Consider the following 15,384-nt stretch of genomic DNA (forward strand, 5'->3'; position numbering starts at 1 on the left):
ACTTTAAATATTGTCAACAGAGAGAGACAAACAACCACTACCTTCACATTAATGAAACTGGATTTCTTTCCTTCTTTCTGTTTTCAGCAAGAAATCTAAAATCTCTCTTTGACCAAAATTTATGTTAAAAAAATATTCATTTCAATGGGCAAATGTCCCTGTCAAGGCAAGACAAGATATTTACATTTTAGCTGATTTTACACTAGGTCTAAAAAAAGGCTCTGATTCCTGGATGAATAAGACCCTACACTTCAATAAAATAATTTCACACTTCATAACTTCCACAATCTATCTTTCTTTCTTTCTTTCTTTCTTTCTTCCTTCCTTTCTTTTTTCCCCACAAATAAACTTTCAAAACAAGTATTATCAAAATATTTTTCTAATATTTTTCTACAGGTATAAGAAAAGAAAAACTGAAATTTCAGTGTTGGTATTACATATAGTTGTGTTGACTTCATTTTTTGGCCAAATATTTTATTGAAATTTGGGGGGTTTAAAAGTTGCAGAGATTTTGAGTTCACTGTTTAATGGTTCCTTGTCCATACTAAGAAGTTTGGGAGTTTGTTTGGCTTTTATTACCTTTAATTTTCAATCTGGAAAGATCTTTTTATATAGCTTGACTGATTGTAAATGTCATGCTCTGAAACTCATATAGCTTCTAGCCACAATTCTGATGGAGAGCAAGGACAGAAAGTGCTGTGCTATAAACATTATACAGTGCTAATCAATTTCTGTAAATTAATCAACTACAGATAACCCTTGCATGAAAATCCTAGTACAAAGCAAGAAATAGGCATGGCATATGAATGTAATTCCTTACGATTAGCTGATCTTTGAACTTTACAACCTGTAGGGAGTCTTCTGTTCTCGGTGAAATGGTCTCAAAAAAACCCAACCAAAAAAACAATTTGTATTCTTTCCCAAAAGTACCAAAACATTATCTATAGTTGAGACTAATGAGGGGAAAGGAAACAGTCTTTAGGAAATTCTGCGTCTGAGCAAAGCTAGTACTATCTTGCTAACACCTTTTTACCACATAAAAGTATTTCACTGTTGCCATACTGTGGATAAAAAAAGTCAGGTTGGGGCAGCTTTGAATGTTGAACGTTAACACATTGTACATGTCTCTCTCCTCACCACCAACATGCTTGATAACATATTGTGGGGCCACAGCAGTCATAAGATTAGCTTTAACATAGTAGTCGTTTAAAACATGGTTCTATGTTCATTTTAATTATTTTTTTTTAGTTTTAAGGTCCATCTTTCTAAACTTTCCTTATAATTGCTTGTAATTTCCTTGCAAACTTGTAACTAGAAGGGTAAGGCATTTCTTTTTCTCTAAAAGTGAAAACTAAGTATTTATTTAATGACTTATGTCCAGGTAAGGTTTCAGCAGAAGCATCACAAGTTGTTAACAACGGGAAAAAAGGTTGTTCATCCAAGTGTCAAGTTTGACTTTTATATCATGACTCTCATGAGGCTCCCTATGCAGTTCTTGCAGAATTAAAAAGCTTTATGTTTTTACTGCTGGAATGTTTTACCAGATATCTCCTGTAAAATAGAATTATGCGCAAAAACCCAGAGACCACTAGAAAACAAAGAAACTAAAGTACCCAGGATGTCCTGTCAGCAAAAAATGAAAATTCTTATTTATTTCTTTCCTTAGCAGTTGCTTAATAGAGTTGAGTGGAACTGAAGTGATCTTAGGATCCAAATCAGAGCAGTCCTAAACTGTATTTCCTATGCTAGCCTGCTGCCTCATAGAAAGAGCTACTTTCAGGAAATCTGCAGCCTCTTCTACGGCAAGATTCAATGGCCAGACTGCCCCTTTTAATGTGATATTCTGAGCCGTATAACCTTTCTGTTGGGTCCTACAGCACGGGCAATGGAAAGCTTCGCAGCGACATGGTAGGACACAGTCCTGCCAGGGAAACCGCTACATGGGAGAGGCCTGGAAGCAGCAAGCATTTCCAGGAAATGCAGCTTGACGAACTTATTTGAAGCTCAATGACTGTCATTTCTCAATTTAAAATCCATATAAAATGGGTTGTTGCCAGTATCTGAGAACTATAGGATACATACCTGAAGAAATAATAAAAAAAAAAAAAAAAAAAAAAAAAAAAAAAATAAATAAATGAATAAATAAAAACCAACCAGTGGGCAACTTTGCAAGTGTCTACATATACTCCAAATTATTCTTAAACATCAGTGAGTTGGTATTGCACAGTAATTGTGCACACTAATAAATGAATAAACATAGAAGGAACCAGGGCAAGGGCCTGGGAGCCCATCTCTCCTTTGTTCCTGTAGCAGACAGCTTGGTAGCAGCAGCTGCTGCACACTCTTCCTCCCCTCATCCCTAGTGTGTACTTCCTCAAAGCATCTGCATCTCAAGCTAGAAAGAAAAGTCCAATCCCATTTTTCTCTCAGCTCTATTCACATGGGAAAAGCAATTTCTGATTTTAGACAAGGAGTGGTTTTAGATACCTGTGGCACTTGCTACCTTTTTCTTTAATATTCTTCCATTTAAGAAAACCCTTCAGAGAAATGATTTTTAGATAATTCCACAAAGTGCTGATATCAAAAACCCTGTAAAGGGCCACTGTTTTGTAACTATTCAACTTGCCTTTTTAACAAAAAAAAAAAAAAAAAAAGTGTGCAGGTGAGTATTGTACTGTATGTCAATAACTGAAAAAAGGAGATGGTAAAGCAAGTTAAATAATTGCCTAACAGTACTTGTACTAATGAACATAAACTTCTACTATGCTAATTTTTCCCTGCACTTTTAATTACAGATCAATAATACTTTGCAGTTGACATTTAAAAATGCTGAACTGCATGTAGGAACACAGGCTGAATAAAAATATACGGTGTGGTACTGAATTTGCCAAATCAATAAATTTTGCCATTTAACAAACAGTAGCGTGTAAACAGTCACCAAGATTAGCAAGTGTAAAAGACTATGCTTCAAGTGCTTAATTATTGTTTAATAACACTAAGCTTCAGTTCAGTGACAAAATTCCACTGCTGTGAAAATCAGCCATCCTATGGTTTGTTTGCTTTATTTATGCACAGCATCTCTTTCAAAGCTTTCAGTTTAGCTGAACCAAAAGCTAAACAGCACTCACACATTCTCTTCAGAAAATGAGGTTCTTAAAGATCAAAAGGTGAATAATTGCATAGGTTTAACTTACATTTCCTTACTTAGATAAATGATTCTTTTTTCCTTTAAAAATGCTTTATTGCGACAAGTACATTTAATAAATAGGATCATGGCATTAAACAGTAGTTACATATGAGAATATCAATATAATATCAATGATTCTGTTTGAAACTAAAGGCTAGAATCAATAAAATGCCGTTTAACTTTCCTATACCAGCTCACACTAAGATAAGCAGGAAAGAGCAATTTTTTTCAGTTTTCTGACCCTGCAAACTTCTTTTCTTTTTTCTTTTCTTTTCCTTTCCTTCCTCTGGGTTTGTCTTCATTGCAGCAGTAGGTTGAGTTTTAACTGAGCATTGTCACTACCCGATTCCCATGCACACAGAAACATTTCTAAGAGGGGAGTTAACTCTAAGGAGTATGGAAGAAAACATAAGTGAGTCTGAAACTAATAATTCTGTGGGAGAATCAGTGATTCTGTATTGCTAATGTACCTATTAAGTTCAAGTGCTGCTCCGCTGTCTGAATTTTCTGGCCCAAGCTAGGATTGTTGAGTTGAGAGTGGGTAACTAAAGATAAAGTCGCAATCAGGATGACCGGTTCATGAATTTCTACAATATTTCATAAAGCATGTGACCCCTGCATATCATTTCCAGCCTAGATGATCATTATAGTAACAGATGCTACAAAAGCAATGTTCCTTTTTTGCTGCTGTGTGAGATATGGCAGACGTTCTGACACCAAAGCTGGACATAAAATGGAAATCCTAGCCTGCGGAAAATGTTACATTTTCTGGAAGAAAAAAAAAAAAACCAAAAAACGTGTTGAGTCAGGACACCAAAAAAAATGGATGCTGCAGGTGCCTTGTTCCTCCTGCAGCCAGACTTGGAGGAGGAAGGAGATGCCAGAGGCAGGTGATCGGGATCTCCTGCATTCTGCCTATACTCCAGCTCATCTACAAGAACATTGACAAGTATCTTCTTGGGCAGATCGAGTAACTGTCATTTTTGTATCAGGGTGGTGTATCAGAGTGTATAAAAAATATCAGTTTGGGGAGGAAGAAAAAAAGGATTTTCCATTGGTAAAACGTTTCAGCAGGATATTACCAGCCATCTCTATTTGCTGTTTGCTTCCTGGAGCTCTCAATCAGAGCTGAACAGATCCAGAGATTGTCTCATTAAGGCAGCTATTGCACATTTGTAAATTTAGAGCTCGCTTTTGCAACCGTTATTGACATTAAGGAGCACTTACTCTTGTAAGTGGTTCAAACTAAGTCCCTTGTAAATCAATGGATTTACTATTTCCTAACTGGGTTAAGTATCTCCATAGCTCCTGGAGCTGACTTAGCAAAGTCTGCCTAGGAGACTTTACACAAAAGTAACTAATACAAAACGTGTTCAGTGACTAGGCATTTTCCCTAGGGAATTTTCCCTGAGTGATACCAGTCTCCTGCAGTGTAAACCATAGAGATACCTCTAACCCCAGCTACACCATCCAATATAAGAGTGGGAAGGAGACAGGAACAGGCATGGAAAGGTGGAATTTAGGATGGGTTCATTAGAACTGCTTTCAGCGCTTTGTATTGCTACCACAAATATCAGGAGGACGTAGAATTGTGATTAACATTACAATTTCTAAATGTTGGTGGCCTGGTGTGCTCACCAGTATAGTATGTTTGAGATAGTGTGCCTGGGCATGCCTGTCCCAAGGTAAGCCTGTCACAATGTCCACTGAAGGATTTGATTTGCCAGGATTGCCCAGAGGACACCAAGTGCTATAGAGAGGTTCATTTCAAAACACAGCTAGAAAATGAAAAAAAAAAAAAAAACCAACCAGACAACTTGCTTTTGGGACAGCTTTTGCATTCCACACATCATATGTCAGATATATAACCAAAGCAGCCAAGGGAGGATGGACTGAACAGCCAACATTTTATATGGGCTGTTTTGGAAAAACTGTGCTGAGCGTGCTGGATAGTATGAATCCCAGCTTAGGTGAGTAAAACTTCCCCATTTGCTCTTTCCCAACTGTGAAACTACTGTCCTAGAGCTAGGCACCTAACTTTCAGTCTCACCGTGCCTGTATTTCACTCCGGATTGGATCCCCAGGCTCCCTCCTGTCATGTCTGAGAAGAGCTGGATGGTAGGTTCTACTTCACCTGGCACAACGAAGAAGGAGCAGCCAGCTAAGCCAGTCACTAGGGAAGACTTCAGATCTGAAAGCTTCAATTTCATGTATTTCCTTGACACTTTCAGTTGTGAACAGATTTCTTGCATTAGGTATCAAGTATTTCTCATACGGACAGCGTTGTGTGGGGTCTACCTCCCTAGCATAAGTACCAACGTCTCAGAATGTGGAAGGTCCAAATTGCTGGTACGTCTGATCCACATCTGATCTCGTCTGATCCACATCAGGGACCAGAAACTCTCATCAGCCTAAGCAGGGACCTACTCGTTCACTGTTCTTGGTTGGCACTAGGCCTATATACAAACGATGTCTCTGTGCAAGAGATCAAGGCAGCATATGGATTCTGTATGCCAGGTTACTAGAATCCACACTTGAGAATCAGGCTAAGGTCCCCAGTACAGCAACATTTAAATTATTCTGCAGCAGCAGCAGCAAAAAGAGAGTATGAAACACATAACCACTTCTATCCCGTCACTGTGTGTTAAACAGGATATCCTCCATCTTTGTCCTGCACATCTCAGCTGAGTGCTAATTGGAGTGAGGCAAAAGGCAGCGAGCAGCTCCTTTGGCACTGTTTTGTGTCACACTCTGTCCACTTGGTACTTTCAGAGGACACCTCTTTGACTGGATCCCAACAGTGAGACAAGCAGAGGAACCTATAGCTTACGTAGTGCCAGCAGTATTTTGTTCCGAGTACCCTGATGAGTACTCGGGTGTGGTGGCCAAGATGTGGTGGCCTTGAGACAGCATCTTCGGATGTAGATCATAGAAAAGTCTTTCACAAAACTGCTGGTTCTTATTGTTTACCCCCACACCTTCTCTCTTGCCTCACCGACTCCCACACTTGGCCATTTGTCCTTGCTCCATGCTGCCTACTCCGTCACGCTGGTGCAAATGTCTGTCAGATGTTAAAGCAGATGAGGACCCCATGCTTAACTAGCAGCCAGAGCAGTTTCTCAATCCATTTCACCTTGTGTGGCCACACAAGCACTTGTGTTGCCAGAGAAGAACAGCATGAGGACAGAAACTCTAGTCAAGAACAGGGAAAAAATTACAGCTTTAGTTGGCCTAGCTGCCACTGAAAGTAAGTTATGATCTATGTACCTAGAGCAACTTAATGAGGGAATTCAAGCACCTTCATGGCCTGCCGCAGCAGGAAAGTGGTTAGCAGATTTTTTTTATGAAGACCTCACCCCCTTATTTCTACATCTTTTGTCTGCTCATCACACTGTGACACTGTCATGGTGCTCCACTTTGCTCTGTGCTTTGTAATATGTGACTGATATCATATGCTGTTTGACTACTACCTTAAATATTAAACTTCTGGCCACTCATATCAGAATCAGTGAAGTTACTGTACCTCAGCTCAGGCCACCGACAGTGTTAACATTCAAAACTTCAGCCATTCAGAAAAAGTAGTAGACATTTTGAAAGGCTTCCCCAAATACTGCATCCGCAGAAGCAATACATTACTGGAGCAAACTAGAATTTTGGGGCACATAAAGAGAAGCTTCTTTCAAATAGGGAAGGTCTGGGAAAGTATTTTGAGAAATATTTTGAGAAATACTAAGAGAAAGTACAGAAAACTTGCTGTATGTTTTGCTGCACTTGCCAATGAGACTCCGGTTTCAGTTTGCCTGCCAACAATATGGTCAATATTAAACAATAACCACCAAGTTTAGTGAAAGATTTTGGTTTGCTCTGATATGAGCGTCAATATACCTTCAGCTCTGAATACATTATAACAAGGCCTGACTGACCATGACAATTTCCAATATGCATTGCTAAGTTTCATCCGTATCACTCATAAATACAGCGGTGTGTTGGTTTGGGCTGGGATAGAGTTAATTTTCTTCACAGTAGCTAGCATGGGGCTATGGTTTGGATTTGTGCTGAAAGCAGGGTTGATAACGCAGGGACGTTTTGGTTACCGCTGAGAAGGGCTCACCCAGAGCCAAGGGCTGTTCTGCTTCTCCCCCCACCCCACCAGCGAGGAGGCTGGGGGGGCACAAGGGGTTAGAGGGGACACAGCCGGGACAGCCGACCCCGACTGACCCAAGGGATATCCCAGACCATACGACATCGTGCTCAGCAGATAAAAGCTGGGGGAAGAAGAAGGAAGGGGGGATGTTAGAGTGATGGCGTTTGCCTTCCCAAGTCCCCGTCAGGCATGCTGGAGCCCTGCTGTCCTGGAGATGGCTGAACTCCTGCCTGCCCGGGGGAAGTGGGGAACGGATTCCTTGGTTTGCTTTGCTTGCATGCGCGGCTTTTGCTTTGCCTGTTAAACTGTCTTTATCTCAGCTGATGAGTTTTCTCACTTTTACTCTTCTGATTCTCTCCCCCACCCCACCGTGAGGGAGGTGAGTGAGCGGCTGCGTGGGGCTGAGCTGCCGGCTGGGGTTAAACCACAACAAAGCGTAAGGGAGAACCTAACTTCAGCCACGTGAGTCTGCTTTGCTAGTGCCTCTTCAGTTCTCCTTTTCCAATTCATCTTCACAAGACAAAAATAAACTAGAAAATACAGTTACTAAAACCACATTCCAACAGCCCTTGCAGATCGTTCTCCAGTAAGTACTTTACAGCTGCACAAGAATTATCAACAGTGAAGTATTCAAAAGAAAAAAAGAGCAGATTATTCCAAGTACAAAAATATTCAGTTCAGAAAACCCTATTCAATCAAGCCCAAATAGTGTCTAATTGGTTTTTAAACTACAACTATCAACTACAACAGGTAAAATGTAAACTCTGAATTTTAAAAAGCTAATAACTTAGACAGAAAACAGCTGACTATGAAATACTTTAAGCATACCAGAAGTGTATTCATTGGCTTACTGCTCCTCCTAGTTTAGCACTGCTAGTTTATAAAGGGAATATGGACATTGTTTAGACATCAATATATTTAACTGGATATTTTTAAAAGCTGGCAGAGATATTTATTCCAGATTTTCTATTCTTGTGCAATGGTTATCAGGCAACTCAGGATCTAAAGCAACAAAAGAGGAAACTCTAAAGTAAGCTGATGGGTGAATATCATTATGGTGATTTCTAGCATTTTTATCTTAGAGTTCTGAAGAAATTGAATGTTGGTATGCTTAGCTCTTGCCCAAAACATCTATCCTGGTTTTTTAACTGCCTGAAGTAATATATTAACAAGCTGGTATATCTCTACTACATCAAGTGTGAGAATGGGAATGATAAATTAGAAAAAGTTACTTAAACTACAAGTAAATTAGGTTAAACTGAAAAGTTATACAACATAATAGTAACCAAAAAATAGTAACTTCAGAAAAGGTCACTTATGCCTCAAAAATGTACCAGTTTTCTTTGATTGTGACAACAGAGCAAAGGACAAAGGAAAACTTTATATTAACTTTTCGAGATCTTTTACCTCACACTTTAAAAGCTTTTGACCAGCTCCCTGACAGCTTCCTTTTAACAAACTAATGATGAATGATAAGTTTTAGCAAAGATAGAAAACAGTTCATTCTCTATTTAGCGTTGTTTATATTACTGGGTAAAAGTGCTATGCAAGGTGCTTAAGTGTGTAATCCTCACAATGTTACTTACACAAGTGAAACCATCATATTTGAGAGGATTTCATAAAGTTACACAAACACGTGGGGGAGAAGGGAAGATACCCACCTATGGCTGGTTCCTGGGAAGACTCAGCTCAGTGATCCCTGCCGCATTCACTCTCTGCTCGGTGTACCAGAAGTTGTTTGTTACGGTCATCCCCAGCAGCGTGCCCTTAAATTTAGTTGTGTCTCTTTGGGGCAAAACTGAAGAGAGTTTTCAGACATCACCAATGGAATTTTCAGATTCCATCGGTGTCCCAGACTGGGATGTTTTATGCCAGTCTTGGGAACTTGGTGTAAGCGACAGCAAAGCAAAGTCTGATGTCCCAAAAACCAATCACAGCGCATCTTTGAAGAAAGACAATGGCATTGCGAAGGCGATTCGTATTGCCATGGGTCTTATTTTCCACTCTCAAAACACTGGCAAGGCCACCCTTCCTTTCAAATTCTCATATGTTTACATTAAGCCATTCCATGCAATGAAGTTTGTGGACGACCTGACTTACTGTCCGAGAACATCTCCGAATTTCCCTGAATGCTCTGGACTGCCTGACTCTTGTAGACTGACTATGCACATTGCATACAGTCAGGAGTAGGATATCAGCTGTGCTACTCACCCAAAAGTCAAGGGAAGTAATTAATCTGCCCCAAAGCCACATATGCTACCTCTACACAGTGGCTGTGGTCCCAAAGTGGTCCTAAGGAGCTTCAAATTCAGGGACCCAGAACCTAGCATATTGGACTTTTTTGGCAGTTTGCACTGAGCTTTAGCTCAGGATGCAACTGTCATCTTCTGCCTGTGGAAGGTGCATCTAAATTCCTGCAGGAAGCATCCCAGAGCCCTGGGAGGTAGGAACCCTGGTTGCACATTCAGCACTCATGGTATATGGCAACATATAAGATGTTGCCAGGTTCTCAGAGATTGGAAAATTAGAATGTGCTTGTGGTGGAGCTGCTGCAGCGAATCTGATATAAAGGGAATGTGGCAGTGGTTCAGGTGTCTGCATACGTGGGCTCCAATCATTGTGCAAATGCAGCAAAGTATAAAGAAATTTCTGGGCCATGGGTAAGCTTCAGAAAGGATTTCTTTCCGTTTCTTTAGTGTGGAGGAACTCTTGCTCAAAGACTGGCAACACTATCCGCAACAAAATTTCCCTACAAACTGCCTTAGCCATCAGACTTGCCTTTCTTCATTTTCTTGCTAGAATCCATTCTAGAAAACAATATGTTCATCTTCGTCACATTATTGTGTTTGTACATGATCATCTACTATCTGTATACCCCTTGAGAGCTGCAGACCTCATCATTCTTTGCACTAAATGAAACCTGAATCTCAGCCAACAAAAAAGAGGAAGGGAATTTAAAGATCAGAGTATGCCATTACAGCAGTCTCTTTTGACTTGCCTGAATAACAGAAGGCTGAGATTTTCACTGAAGGATTTCTACATGAATTCCACACATCCTGATTTAATCAGAACATGTCTTTCATACAGTCACCAGCCTTTATTTAAAGGCTTCGAGTAATGCAGAAGCCATCGCTAGAATTAACAAGTTGGGCTGATAGACAACAGCAGTCCTCACCATTAAAAATAGGCGCTTTGAATTTAGTTCACTTTACCTTCCAGCGGAAAGATCCTGTCATACCTTTTCAAACTAGATGAAGGACCCTTCCATCAGAAATGTTCTCTTCAGGTACACATACAACACAGAAGCGAGGAACCACTCCATTTTCTCTCAGATAAACAAAACTGACTGAGTTCTTCCAGTCTGTCCCTTAATGCAGTTTTCTAGACTGGGAATTATTACAGTAGCTTTCTTCCAAATCCTTTGGGGTGAAGTTAGCTCAGTTCTGGCATTGGTGAGTATTTTATCAGGACTGCTGGTGACCCAACACATATGATAGTGGTTTAGTTTACCTAAAAAAGTATGAACAAGGACTCTAAGAACATCACTGTGGCAAAGTTTATAGTGCTTTTCTTTAACTATTTTCAGCACTTGTAAAACACAAGATTGATTAATATGCAAATACAAATATTCTTGGTTTTGATTTATAAATTCATTTCTACATTTAAGTGTATGAACAGCGTTTTCTCACATTAAAAACATCTTCTTTCCAAAAGATTTTGACTCATTTTATCAAACATTCAACTATGTTTATAAATACTTAACCAGTTACTAACTAACTTTTAGACTCCTGGAATCAGAGCTATTTATTTTAAGGGCTTTGTAAACTATGTAAACTATGTGTGTGTCACTCCTTGAACCAACTTGTTTGGTGTATAGAGCTTCAGAACAATACTAAGTGTGTTTTTTAAGATAGACCTCTTGCAAAAAGATACTTGCTTCTTAGCCCCATGAACTATGGAGTTACTAAATTCCTAAACCTGAGAAGTTTACAATTTTTTTTGGACCAGCACTATGAAAGTTGTACATGTTTCAATTACCATAAGCCCTGTGGCAGAGCTCTGAAAGATGTTTATAAAGTCTATTAAGATGTCATAACATTGTTGAGCCCTATGAAGCTCAGATGTCCATTACCAAAATATTAGCTAACTAACCATATACAGCAACAGGAAATATTTCTTGTGGAATGCAGGTGCCTGTGATTTACTGTAAAAAAACCTTATTGCTAGATGCACATCAAATCAAGGTAAATCAGCTTCAGCCAGAAATTAATTTACTCTAATTATCTTGGCACCTACTTCAGATGTTGCAGATAAACCAAAATGAGTTACAGATGTAAAAGCTGGAAGACAGACAAGAGATAGTCGCTGTAGCAGAGGCTGAAATCATGGATTATAGCAGTAATTTCCTAAAACCTAGAAAGAGTGGCCTATCAGAAGACAACTACATTTCTGTTCACTCCCAGGCTTCTGAAAAAATTCTGATTCTGCTGATCTCTGAACTAGGACTGTCAGATCAAACTCTTCTCCTCAGCAACATGAGAACAGCTTTAAATTCTAGGAGACATCAGTTCCGTTTTCCAAGCACCTAACTTCCAATCACGGCCCAAACACTTTATCTAGAATATAACTGTGTTTGTGAGGCCCGTGCTCAGCCTGGCTAACGTGTTGATCGTCACTTCAATTGGAAAAAATTGAAAACATTTTAAGGACCAACTATCTTTTTGGTTGTTGAAGCTGTCAAGCTCTTTCAACCAGGGCATTTCTAGCTTTACTGTGATGAATAATTTAGTCATTCCTCGCTAAGGCTTTGGCAGGTGGTGGGGTAACTGGTGATCAAATTTATTGCTAATGTATTTCCATCCTGTGTTTCAAGGACAGGATAAACACTTTTTATTTAGTCCAGCTATGGGCATACAAAATCTTTCAGACTGCTGAATGCTCTCCAGACGCAGAGGTCCAGTGCGACCAGCCCTAACACCACTGGTCCTGCTGTAGACAGAAAGGGGGCAGTTCTCATATACAAGGCAATGAATTGTGGACAAGAATGTCAACTAAAACAATAGGGTAAGCAATTGTAAGAGTTTTCTAAATGTGTATGCTGAGGTGGAGCTTCACACCTTTTTGAGCCAGTGTAGCCTATCCATCTGACAAGTTAAAAAGTGAATATTTAAAAAATATGTTTGAATAAAGAATATTAATCTGTTCATATATGGTATAGTTATGGATTATATATGTGTGTGTATACCAAAGAACTGTCGTTTATTTTCTTCTGCCATCTGAAAACAATATTGTTTTACTGTCCTGATTTCTTAATGTAAGTATGTTATGTAAATGGAAAGCTGCTCTATTTCTATTAAAGATTAAAAGTATTCAATAAGCAGAGGAGTTGCAGGAATATAATTCAATTTAAGACCAGTAATTTGTGTAAATAAATGTCTAATATGAAAGAATCACCACAAGAGGAAATTAGGAATGTTCAATTTTTCATGATACTTATCGAAAGAACAAAAGAGTTCATGCTCATTAAAAAAGTTCTAAAAATAACAAGGTTCAGTTTCTCCTATGGGTTCATATGAATTTTTTATTTTCCATTTTAAAATTAGGATTGTGCCATATACATGCTTTTTTGTGCATACATGAATTGAATTTAAACTTTTCTGTTAAATTATTAACCATGGTTTTAGTATGCTCTAAGGTGAGTAAACTAAGAAATCTTGGATTGTAGGAGATGTAGAAAGTTCCTGTATCAAGGGAAGTGGTGATAAAATTGCCTGGAATTATCTAGGAATTAGCACTTCAGATTCCTTTGCAACAGGAAGAAATGTGATGCCTGATTTTAAACCTAGTTTTGGGGGCTTTTGACTAGTTCACTGACTGACTGATTAAATGCTGGTAGATTACAGCAGGCAATGCTCTCCCCATGATAGAGTTCCATTGAAACTAAAAGCATTGCACGATAGACAGGAGCTGATTTGAGGTTAAGATTATATCATTTAGGTATCGAAATATCAGGCTGTACTTAAAATTTGGAAATCTTTTTGCCCACATGCTAAAGGACCAGAGAGGATACTTACTTTTAATAAGGGTGGTCACTTTTGATCTTTAGCAACTGACCGTGTGCAGTTTATACAAACCCATTCTAGATTTAGGTATTAATTAAAGGTAAATAAATTTAATTTATAAATTAAAGGTAAACATGTAGCGAATGATTAACTTTCCAACAAAGTGAAAACACGGGAAAGAAATGACAAGGAATAATCTCTTTTTGACACCAATAATGTCCAGCTAAGGGCTGGAGTTCAGGACTGTGGGCTTTTTCACAGAAGCACAATTACTTATCATGGATTTACATGTAATCATTCTGGAAGAGGTAAATTCTGAGGTCTTTTAAGACTGCCATGACAAAAGCTTTTTCTGTGCAATTTACCACCGAACTGCTCCAGACTATACCTTCTTCAATGTAGTAACTGTATAATTTGAACACTGCTCTGGCAGACGTTCAAGTCTCGGGCTGGTAGGACAACATGCTGTTGACTGCAGTTTTGGTCAGTTTTGTCTACTGAGACATAAAGATTTCTGGTAAAATTGTGATCTGTAGTGTGCAAGCAACTTTCATGCTCAGTACAGTCAGCTTGTATAAATAAGTATTTGGCGTTCTAGAGATTTTTATTTTCTATAAAACGATCCTTTTTCATAGGCTTCTATGTAAGAAGGCATCTCAGAGAAAATGCCTTCCTTATGAATTTGAGCATCAGCTCAGTCTTTTCATCTTGATTAAGTTTAGATATGATTATGCTTAGATGTGGCAAAGACATTTAGCTGATCTCTAAGCTATTGAATACCAGTTCCCCATGGTAAGATTCTGATGGAGTTTTAGACAAATAAAACTTAATGTCTACATTTGAGCTATTTACTTCAGGCTGCCCTTACAATCAATGGAGAAAAGTAAGTGCTTCTTAAGGGCAGGTTGGCTGTCCTACTTTAGATGCTTATCTTCGTATCTCTGGAGTTGTCTGTTTTCTTCCACTGACCACAGAGAGGACGCAGGGTGACTGCATCAAGACTAGATATCATACCTATAAATGACAAAGTTACGCCAGAGGTATCCATCCTCAGCGATGAAGGTAAACTTGTGTTATACTGTCTTAAGACCATTAGCAGCCTTTTTATTCTTGAGCCACAAAATGTTGTTAACTCCTCTCCAGTTCCTAGGTAAGTAGAAGTGTTTTTCCTTTCTGAGCATTTGATCATCTGCCTATAGCAATTTTTGCGCAGGATTATGAAAAGTTCTGTTTAAATCACCTGCCATGTCCCTCACGTATAAGAGGTTACATGATATTCTGTCTGTGTGTGTGTGTGTATCTTTTTCCCATCAAACTTGGATGATTACGTCTTCACTTTCTGAAGTTCAGGTGAAGTCAGTATCTCTGCTTCAGTCCGTGTCAATCAAAACGAAGGAAATGTCAAAGGTTCTCAACTGTAAATGTAAGGTGGGGTAGTTGTTATCCCTTTACAGTGGATTTCTTATTCTTTGCTCGAAAGATCTTTAATTTGTGCCAAATGTTGAAGCCTCTGTTCACACAACTTGAACTCAGCATCGAAAGCAAGGAATATGTTTTTTGAAAAGTAGGCATTTGAAGTCTGGCTAGTCATTTGTAATTTGCTATATTAAGCAGAGACTTTAGGCCCCCTAGAGTGAACCACTGGAAACATTTTTAGCTGAGGATACCTACCATGACCATGTGAGTTAGCAGTGCTATTAACAAAGTCAAAATATATAAGAATAATAAAAATACTAAAGAATATTATTTCAGCCATGGTATTTTAGAAGGAACTTTGTCTAATCTTTCTACGTCACCTAATGAAGTGTTTAATACTGACAATACTTATTGAAATAATTACCTTTATTTGTCTACCATTAAGTTCAGAGGAATGATAACATCAATAATAACATTATTTGGAGAAAATAAAATAGGCAGACTAATTATAGAACTCTGCTTAATAAAAACCTAACTCCATTGCCTTTAGCATTGACATAATGTAGTATGGTATA

The sequence above is a fragment of the Accipiter gentilis genome, chromosome 27, assembly GCF_929443795.1.
Source record: "Accipiter gentilis chromosome 27, bAccGen1.1, whole genome shotgun sequence".
Classification (NCBI taxonomy): Eukaryota; Metazoa; Chordata; class Aves; order Accipitriformes; family Accipitridae; genus Astur; species Astur gentilis.